The sequence below is a fragment of the Herpailurus yagouaroundi genome, unplaced genomic scaffold (genome assembly GCF_014898765.1).
Source record: "Herpailurus yagouaroundi ecotype Mexico unplaced genomic scaffold, PumYag 160, whole genome shotgun sequence".
In the NCBI taxonomy this organism is placed as follows: Eukaryota; Metazoa; Chordata; class Mammalia; order Carnivora; family Felidae; genus Herpailurus; species Herpailurus yagouaroundi.
This window is the reverse complement of record NW_024412401.1, coordinates 26,987,748-26,996,796: the sequence shown is the minus strand read 5'-3', so window position 1 is coordinate 26,996,796 and position 9,049 is coordinate 26,987,748. Positions and strand designations below refer to the sequence as shown.

General features: G+C 47.3%; 1 long non-coding RNA gene across 3 annotated transcripts; it reads right to left on the bottom strand.

The window, feature by feature from the left end:
* Positions 1 to 77: 77 nt before the first annotated feature.
* Positions 78 to 8,800, bottom strand: LOC121034767 (uncharacterized). Of its 3 annotated transcripts, none has more exons than XR_005792601.1 (3): positions 6,466 to 8,800; positions 5,229 to 5,806; positions 78 to 3,571 (listed from the first exon to the last, which is right to left on the bottom strand). It is a non-coding gene; the product is annotated as an uncharacterized LOC121034767 (long non-coding RNA). The 3 variants fall into 3 exon arrangements; XR_005792600.1 differs by lacking the exon at positions 6,466 to 8,800 and having other exon boundaries at positions 78 to 2,755; positions 3,453 to 3,571; positions 5,229 to 5,887; XR_005792599.1 differs by lacking the exon at positions 6,466 to 8,800 and having other exon boundaries at positions 5,229 to 5,887.
* Between the last annotated feature and the right edge of the window lie 249 nt (positions 8,801 to 9,049).

The following is a 9,049-nucleotide window of genomic DNA, read 5'->3' as shown; positions in this document are numbered from 1 at the left end:
TGACATCTGATAGGGGTCCAGAGATCAAGAACGATTACTGTATCTGTTGCATCCACACGACTCCTCAAACAGAATGCTACGGGCACCAGAGACGTTCAGTTTATTGCAAGGAGAGGCAAGGCAAAACGATCCATCAGGACCGACACTCCTGACCAGAGTGCAGTCTCGAACAGCCAGGGTACATTGTTTTTATAGCCAACCACATCGTATTATTATCACCTGGGAACAGAACAAAGGAATAGTTCCCAGGTGGAAACAGTTCAAACAGGCCCTTGCCCCAATCCAATCAAGCGCTAATCCATCCCTTGATTGACAGGATAAGGCTGTTATCTCTTAACCTACAGAGTTAAAACAATAGATGTTATCTCTTAAGGCTACAGGTTAGCCCTATCCTTACATTTCCCTTTTCTTGTCCGGGAATCAATCCCTTGATTCATCATTAGGAACTAAGCCAACATAGTGGGACCTAATCATAAATTTTTATTTCACCAACTCACCTCTTGACATACTGTACTAACCAATTGATAGTGCATGGGCCGATAGTTAACCCGAGAAGTAACAATAGCAGTGGCCCAGCTATGGTGGGGAGCAGCGATGTGAGCCAGGCAGACCAAGGGTGATACTAATTATTGCTGGCCTCCCTGGCATGTTCCCTGGCTCTAAGATTGTTCCTTACTAAACTCAGTGTCTCGAATTACTCTGGAATTGTTGGCATGAGACACTATGCACCAACCCTGCCCTTGGAGGTCCCTGTAGGGTTAAAATTGGTCGTGAACCCCAAGTGCACAATGACATCATACATTCGGAGGCCCCAAGTGTGCCAGTATCTCAGAATGATGAGAAAATAGATGAGCTGGTGTTGGGTTACATTTTCCTTGGGCCGCACATTGGGGGTTCGGGGTTCTAAGAGTAATTAGGGGGTCAAGGTCCTGTCCTGTTAACCAGGGGGCTAGCATCTCACAACCCCACTTGGCACCGTGGTATTAACCCTCTCCTTCCCATTTTTTCTATCTGCATCTTAGCCAAATTTCGCTCTAGTGCCCTATTTCCTCATCCACAATTGTTCTCCCCAATGTTCCTGAGAGCTCTTGCCCAGGTTTGCAACCCCCATTCTTCTACCAGGTCACATAGGTCGAACAAGAAACAAAGCATAGTACTCGAGGCTTTAGATGTTACCACCTTCCCTGTGACAGGGTCACAGGTATGGCCAATAAGACAAGGGGTGCAGTTCTGCACAGTCTCCCAAGCTTATTATACAAACCCAGACAACGGTTATTCCCGCATCAGTCTTATCTTTAAAGGATCCTCTGGGTGCTTTTTGACCTTCCGTCACTGTTCGTTCTCTGGTCCCGTATCAGTCCTGGGTGTTTCCGCCTCCGTGCAGTTTTTCTTAACCTGAAAGTGATGAATCCAGGTTCGGACACCGTCTATCTTCACAGCCGTTGGTGTAGTCAGGATCACGGTGTGTGGTCCTTTCCAGCGTGGCTCCAGGGTTTTAGGTTCATACCTCTTGACCCAAACTAAGTCTCCTGGTTCAAAGGGTGGGGAAGTACAGGAGGATGGGCAAAGGCTTCTTTCAAGGCCTTGGTTATTTCCTTTTGTACAAGATGCAGGGCCAAGAGTGAAGCCAACAAGTGGTCCTGTTCTAGCTGTTCCTTTATGTCGTCCCCTAGCCTTGGCAAGGTCTGCCAAATAAGATTTTGTAAGGGGACAATCCCTTGAGAAATGGAGTACAACGTGCTCGCAAAAGGGCAAAAGGCAAAACATTTTGCCAATTTTCGCCAGTCTCAAGGGACAATTTGGTTAAGGTCTCCTTTAGAGTCTGAGTCATCCTTTCGACTTGACCCGAGCTCTGGGGTCTATAATGCACAATGTAATTTCCAATTTATTCCCAATGCTCTGGCTAGACCCTGCGATACCTGTGCCCTGAAGGCTAGGCCATTGTCCAGTCCTATGCTCAGAGGCAGCCTGAATCTAGGCATTAGTTCATTTAATAATTTTTTTTTTAACTGTCACCTGAGCCATTTCTGATTTAGTGGGGAACACCTCAACCCACCTGGAAAAGGTGTCCACAAAAACAAGCAGATATTTGTCTCTGTATTTCCCTGGTTTAATTTCAGTAAAATCCACTTCCCAAAACCGGCCTGGCTCAGTTCCTCTATCTCTTTTAGCTTCTGAAACCTTATTTGCACCCTGATTTACTTGGGCGCAACTTACACATCTTTCAACCGTCTTCTCAATCTCTTTTCCCAGCCCTTGCACCCTGAACTTTTTCTGCACCAATTCTGCCATCTTTGTTTTTCCCAGATGAGTCCCTTGGTGGAGCAGACACACCATGCGTCGCCCAAGTACAACAGGTAAGAGTATCTTACCTTCAGGATCCTGAACCCACTTTCGTCCTGGTATCATACTTCCTGAATGATCAGGAGTCTCGCAGGTTCCCAGATGGCTGTTAGAAGGTGTAGAATTTCGGCTTTATTTTTGATGTCCTTGCCCTCTGCTGTGAGGAGGTCGCGCTCTTGATAGATGGACCGTGTACATGCACAGTTGCAAAGTCATTAGTTGCAAAGACTTGTTTTTACCCAAGTTTCAGGGCTTTAGTTAGCACGATGAGTTCTGCGAGCTGGGCTGAGGTTCCCAGGGGAAGGGTCTGTTGCCATAGAACCTCGCGGTCTGTGGTAACTGCAGCACCGGCATGCCTTTGCCCTTGAAACACAAAACTACTGCCGTCTGAAAACATGTTGATAGCAGGATCCTGTAGGGGAACGTCTGTGAGATCAGAGCACAGGGACGAAACTGTCGCTAAGTCTCTGGGCAAGAATGTAGAGGGGGACCTAGTCCTTCGGGCAGCAAAGTAGCTGGGTTTAAGGCTGCGGGGGCACAAAAAATGTATCTGGGGCTGGTCGAGCAGCAATGCCTGATGCTGGGTAATCCGGGCATTTGATAGCCACTGTTCTGGGGGAGCCCGCAGTAAGGCCTCCACTTCATGGGGCCCCGTAACAGACAACGTCTGTCCCAGGGTTAGTTTATCTGCGTCTTTTACTAGTAGCATGGTGGCAGCAATCTGTCGAACACACGTGGGCCACCGGGAAGCAACTGGGTCTAGCCTTTTGGCTAAATAGTGCCTGGGACCTTGGCGCCAACCAGTGGCCTGAGTCAGAACTCCCTTGGCTACCCCCCCTTTCTGGGCTACAAACAGATGGAATGGCTTAGTGGGATCTGGCAGGTCCAAGGCTGGTGGGGTCATGAGAGTCTCTCAAAGCTTGGAAGGCTTTAGTTTGAGTCTCCCCCCATGTGAGGGACTCCGGAGACCCCTTGAGAGTGGCATACAAAGGGGCTGCCAGTTCAGCAAAGCCAGGTATCCATAGTCTGCAGTAGCCTGCTGCCCCCAGGAACTCGTGAACTTGTTTGCAAGTTTTAGTATGAGACAGAGTCACCGAGATAGCACGTACCTTTTTAATGTTGTAACCTAAATGAGTGACCGCAGTGAGACAGATCTACATTTTGGCTGATACTCAGTATCCCAGTTTTTGCAGAAGACTGAAGAGTTCCTTGGTGGCACTCAGGCATTCTGAATTAGAAGGGGCCACTAGCAAGATCTCAACATACTGCAACAGAGTTACCTGCGGTTTGGAGATTTGAAATGGTTCTAAATCCTGGTGCAGGGCTTCATTAAGAAGAGTAGGGGAGTTTTTTGAATCCCTGGGGAAGTCACCTCCAGGTGAACTGTCCGGCTTTTCCCTCTTCAGGATTGGTCCATTCAAATGCCAACAGTGGCTGGCTCTGTGGGGCCAGCAGGATGGCAAAGAAGGAGTCTTTTAAGTCCAGAACTGTATAATACACCTGAGAAGGGGGAAGCAGACTAAGGAGATTATACGGGTTGGGTACAGTGGGATGAATATCCACTACTCTGGAGTTTACTGATCTCAGGTCATGGACTGGCCGAAAATCGGATGAGTTAGACAGGGAGAAGTGAAGTATTCCATGACGACTTGCATGGGGTCAGAATGCCCGAGTTGTGCAAACGCTTGATGTGAACAGAGATTCCCCGCCTAGCCTCCCGGAACATAGGAGATTGTTTCAGTCTTACCGGAAGCGCAGACGCCTTAAGTTCCACAGTTATCGGGGCTTGATGAATCACTAGTCCAGGTGGATTGATCTCGGCCCATACCTGGGGAAAGTCTGCCTGGAGCCTTTCAAGCAGGGGATCGACTGTGTGAACATTTTCATTGGGCACCGGGGTAAATAGGCCCTCTTCCCCAAGTGGCACAGTCACCATTACTATTGTTGGGCCATCCTGGCCGAATTTAACATGCATGCCCCCTTCAGTGAATCTCAAAGAGGCAGTTAGTTTATATAATAGGTCTCTACTCAGTAATCCAGGGTAGGGGCATTCAGGCATGATTAGGAAAGAATGTGTAACAGTTTTACGGCCTAAATCTACTTGTCGTTCAGTGGTTCATTTACAAGTTTGGGACCCAGTCACTCCTTGCACTAGGATTGCTCCTCGCCTGGTGGGGCCAGGATCTTGTTTTAGAACGGAATAGCTTGCCCCAGTGTCCACCAAGAAGGTCTTTGGCTGGTCCCCTATATTAACAGTAACCAATGGCTCAGAAGGGGCCACCAAGCCGCGGCCCTGTCAGTTGGAATCAGCTTCCATTACAGACACCTGGGGTGGCCGAGTTTTACGCAAGGCTATTGGGGCAATCCTTTTTCCAGTGTCCCTCTCGCTTGCAATATGCACATCGGTTTTTTCCTAGTGGCACTCTAACCCTGCGTCTTTTTTCTTTTTCCCCAGACCAGAATTCTTTGGGTGTTTGGGGTCCCCTTCCCTCGCGGGCATCCAGGACGGCCGCTACCACCCTAGTCAATTTTTCTGTCCGTCTCTCTTCCCGAGAATCCCTATTGTTAAAAACTTTTTGGGCTATTTCAACTAACTCAGATGAATTTTTTCCCTTCAAACCCATCTAATCTTTGCAATTTCTTCCGAATGCCTGGGGCTGCCTGTGAGCCAAAGGCCAGGTTTAATGCCCTTCTATTTTCAGGTGCCTCAGGGTCAATAGGGGTAAAGGTACGGGACGCTTCCATGAGCCTTTCTAAGAAGGCTGAGGGGCTCTCCTCAGTCCCTTGAACTACTTCAGTTACCTTAGACTTGTTTGTGGGCCGGCGGGCAGCCGCTCAGAGACCTCCCAGTAGAGTCTGGCGGAATAGGGTCAATGATTGCCTACCGTGAGGAGTGTTTGGATCCCAATCTTCAGGGTGCGAGGAAAGAAAGACTTCCTTGAGTAAGGCGGGATCCTCGGTGGGATGCCCGTTTGGCCCCATCACCAATTTCCAGGCCTCACGTACAGATCTTATCCCATTCCTCGGTAGTGAAGAGAGCCTGCAAGAGCTGGCAGTCATCCCAGGTTGGCTGATGGGTCACAAATATAGTTTCAAGGAGAGAAATTAATGCTTGGGGTTTTTCTGAGAACGGGGGGGGGGGGGGGTTTGAAGCTTCCAGTTATAAAGGCCGCTAGTGGAAAAGGATACATAAATCATAAAGGGTCGGACATCACCCTGCAGGGGTGGCCCTGGCCGAAGGAGTAAGGCAGCGAGAGGGGGATGGAAGGAGGTTCCTGACTGGGTGTGAGACAGGCTCAGGGGAGTGTCCCGACTTGGGCTTGCCTCGTATTCTCTGCTCGAGAACTATAGGGCCATTTACAAGTTTCTTCTTCTTCCTCCGGTGCAGATGGTAAAGGGGGCGGCCGCTTCGTCCCGTCAAAATTCTTATCAGGTGGACGGCCTTTAAGTGGCAAAACCTGTGCTTTAGGGAGGTGAGGGGGAAGGAAAGGTTTTAGCCAATCTGGAGGGTTTTCAGTGAGGGTTCTCCATGCCTCAATGTATGGGATTTTATCTTTCCGTGCCTAGAATAGACAATAGCATGAACCTTATGTACCAGAGTAAGGTCAAAGGACCCCTGAGGAGGCCATTCAACCTGAAAGCTGGTCCATTCAACCTCGCAGAGTTCGAAGGACTGGCTTCTTGACATGGAAGCCGAGAATTGAGGCAGCTTTCCATAGTCCTGGAAATGGGCTAGTATGAGACTCTGAGAGGTGGGGGTACTCTGATTTTGACCCATGACAAAGATAGGCAGAACCAAGAAGGATGCTCAGACAATCAACAGAAAGAAAACAATTAGGCAAAACTAAGTAGGATGCACAACCAACAGAAAGAAAATAATTAGGCAAAACCAAGTAGGATGCACAATCAACAGAAAGAAAATAATTAAGACATGAACAGAACACATGTTCGAGATCTCGAAGCCAGTGGGCCGCGGCAGCCACATAAAAATAGGATCTTTTCTAACAAAAACCAAGCCAAATGGGATCCACCGGCATCCCTGTAGGAACCCTGACTCTGGGTCTATAGCCGTGTCCAGCAGACCCTTCTTGAGTCATTCAAATGGTGCGCCCCAATCCTTACCTCTCCCAATCCTGAGCCTCCTTCCAGGGGTCAGTGGAGCAATCCGAGGAAAGGGCCCTCTTTCAGACCTTTAACTTTCCTGGCCAACACACCAAATGTTGTATCCACACGACTCCTGAAACAGAATGCTACAGGCACCAGTGACAGTCACAACAAAGTTTATTGCAATGAGAGGCAAGGCAAACTGATCGATCAGGACGATGCTCTTGACCAGAGTGTGGTCTCGAACAGCCAGGGTACCTTGTTTTTATAGCCGACCACATCGTATTATTATCACCTGGGAACAGAACAAAGGACTAGTTCCCAGGTGGAAACAGTTCAAACAGGCCCTTGCCCCAATCCAATCAAGGGCTAATCCATCCCTTGATTGATAGGATAAGGCTGTTATCTCTTAACCTATAGTGTTAAAACAAAGATGTTATCTCTTAAGGCTACAGTTAGCCTTATCCTTACAGTATCTTTAAAAAAATAAGAAAGTAAGGAAGGAAGGGAAAAAGACCCAGTGGAATTTAGGCAGCTTTGAAAAAAGGATCAAACCTAGTCCATGTTGGATTTCTAGTAGTATGAAGACTTTGGTCCCTGTACCCACAGGGTCTTACCTGTGCACGAAGTGAGAAAGTAAACAAGTGTTTGCGGTTCAGGTTATTAGAATAGTTTGCCTGGTCAGGAAAGGAGTAACTGGCTCCAAAAGAATTCAGATTTTACTAGGTGAAGCAGAAGCCTAAGGACTGTGTTTGGGGGCCTGAGATAAGGAAACTGAAGGACTCCATAAAAATCTGCTTTTTGCTTATTTTCTGCTTCTATTCTTGTTAGGACCTGCATCCCATCCCATTTTACATATGCTTTGTAATGCAAATAGCATATGTACTCCTTGTAAGGGACTAGGAGTTAAGGATTTCTCTAGTATAGATAACTACTAAGGAAGGACCGAGTGAGAATGACTGGGAGAGGCTATGATATACGTATTCCAGACCACCAGAGCTAAACATCTGAACACCAACACCCCCTAGCTCCAAGGAATAACACCTGAGACCTTGTCTTGTTCTAACTAGTTCCTGGATGCCTGAAGAGTGTAGCAAGATTCTCGCACAGAGAGACAGGACACAGGCTTTTCTGTCCGGGAAGCAACTTTGTCATGCCAGCATGAGCTCAGTGGGTTCTTACCTCAAAAACTGAGCCCCAAGCGCAGCAGGGTATAGCCTTTTATGCAATTTCTACTTGTCTCCCATATGGGGTGACATATAGTCTGATTGGACACAGTCCAAGTTACATAGTCATGTCACATTTATGTACATGTGTATAGGAGTTGATGGGGCCACGTTACCTTACTTTGTTCTGAGGAGGCCTCCACCACATCCCTTAGGGAGGGGCTCTACCACAAGAGGACACATACACCAGATCATACATAATCTCCAGTAAAACCCCCAGACCCCAAACAAAGACAAGATTCATACTCCTTTCCTTTCTGAGTTTCCTGGTATCTCCTATGCAGATACTCCATCTGTTTCTGCTCTCTTTATATCCTCATAAACTCTGCTCTCACCCCCTGCTAGCTCAGAGTTTGATTTCCATCCTTCGAGAAGCCAAGGATCCTCTTGGCTGGTCCTGAGGGAAAACTCTGGGGTCCTACTGGCATCAGACCCACCTGCTGAAATGTATTGTGTGAGATAATGACACTGATTCTCCCACCTTCCTCCTTTGGCTGCTCTTCTATTGGCAAGCCTTGCATTCAGAGAACCACTAAATGACAAGCAATGGTTCTTCTAGCCTAAAGCTTGTAAACTAGAGTTTCACAGGCTGTATTTAGTCAACAGATAAGCTTTGTTTGTTTTGGGCAGTATTGGCTGTCCTTTGTGGTTAAAAACAAAATCCAACATTTAAAATAGGATATTTGACATAAAAATGCAGATTATCAACTTCTCTTGAAAATGTTGAAACTCTAGCATCTTCATATTCTTATATTCTGTGGTCATGTTGACTAGGGCTGAGTTGTGCTTCCTCTTTTAGTTCTGTTTACTGTAATCCCCACTAATACCAGTTCCCTCACACTAATTGAGTTTCGTTTGGGTGTCATCACCTGTGTGTCCTACTATGACAAATCAATCGCTGATTGTAAATGAACATTGTTGGTTGCCTACCCAGAATCCATCCCCCCCCCCTCACTTTCTTAATAGAACACAAGCAGGATTTTATTCAAGTATCCATTTAGCCCCCTTCATTCCCTATGTTTTAGAGAAAGCTAACTTCACTTTCATCTCCAAAGATTGTCTTAATATAAACAGTCTCATTCCCCATGCAAAGTCCTAGTCTTTTTTTGTAATTATTTTTAATTTTTTTTAATGTTTATTTATTTTTGAGACAGAGAGAGACAGAGCATGAATGGGGGGAGGGTCAGAGAGAGAGGGAGACACAGAATCGGAAGCAGGCTCCAGGCTCTGAGCTGTCAGCACAGAGCCTGACGCGGGGCTCGAACTCGTGAACCACGAGATCATGACCTGAGCCGAAGTCGGACACTTAACCGACTGAGCCACCCAGGCGCCCCAACAAAGTCCTAGTCTTAACAGTGGACAGTTTAATCAGGGTT